The sequence below is a fragment of the Orycteropus afer genome, unplaced genomic scaffold (assembly GCF_000298275.1).
Source record: "Orycteropus afer afer isolate SDZICR_OR568_19922 unplaced genomic scaffold, OryAfe1.0 scaffold00689, whole genome shotgun sequence".
NCBI classification, from domain to species: Eukaryota; Metazoa; Chordata; class Mammalia; order Tubulidentata; family Orycteropodidae; genus Orycteropus; species Orycteropus afer.
Genome location: NW_006922276.1, coordinates 143,399 through 144,606, shown reverse-complemented (window position 1 = coordinate 144,606; position 1,208 = coordinate 143,399).

Below are 1,208 nucleotides of genomic sequence, written 5' to 3'. Positions count from 1 at the left end.
GAGAGAAAGAGATAAAGAACAACACAGAGGCAGGGGTGGGGCACAGAAACACACACACAGCACCCAAAAGGCAACACCAGAGAGAGACCAAGAGGCTCAGAGGGGGATAGGGATAGACAGAGACCCAGGCCCGTAATGATGAGAGGGACTGCGACGCAGACAGGGACAGAGGCAGGGATACAAGGAGAAGTGTGGGGCTGCAGAGCGTGGTGGACACCTTCACACAGAGGGAGAGAGAGAGACATGGAGGACAGACCCAGGGAAAAAGACAGACAGACACAGCAACATGGAGATGGGAAAGGGAGAGAGAATCAGGGAAGGGAGAGAGAGACAGAGAGGTGAGGAAGGAGTCAGAGAAGAGAGAAAACAGGGAGAGAGAGAGACAGACAGACAGACAGCAAAAGACAGAATGAAACAGAGAGACAGAGAGAGGAGGAGAGAGAGAGACAGACAGAGACACGGAGAGTGAAGCAGAGACAGACAGAGAGAGAGCTACAGAGGGAAGTGGAAGAGAGAAAGGTCTGTGCCCGCAGAGGAAGCGTTAGGAGGTGGTGGTCGTGCCCGGGGTGGGCTGTGGCCCGTGAGGCCACTCCGAGGACAGGGTGGGCTCTGCTTCTGGAGCTGCTGGGCGGGGCTTTGGCTCCCTGTTCTTTGTCTCGGCTGCTTTCTCCTTCCAGCTGAGACATCCCCCTGGGCCTCCCCTGGCTGCAGCTTGGACCCTCTGCAGCCCCCACCCACATTCCCACTAGGAAAGGTTCTCTGGGCCCTTCACAGGTTCCCTGAAGGAAAGGAGTATCTTTGGGTGACCAGGAAGCTGAGGGAGAAGACGAAGATGGAGACATCACCATTGCAGAGACCTGGACGGTTCCATCCTCCCTCTGAGCCTCCGTTTTCCATCCATGGATTGAGAGGGTTCCTAAGGTCCTTCCCGCTTTGGCTTTCACTGTGGGCGGGGTGGGACTGTGATGAGGATCCATGTGTGGTTTTATTAGGTGCCGTTGAGTCGGTTCCCACTCGTAGTGAAGCTGTGTGCACCAGAAGCAAACACAGCCCAGTCCTGTGCAGCCTCACAATCCTTGCTCTGCTCGTGCCTGTCACTGCAGCCACGTGTCAGTCCATCTCGTTGCGGGTCTTCTTCCCCTTTTCTGCTGACCCTCAACTTTACCAACCATGACGTCCTTCTCCAGGGAATGGTCCCTTCTGACAAC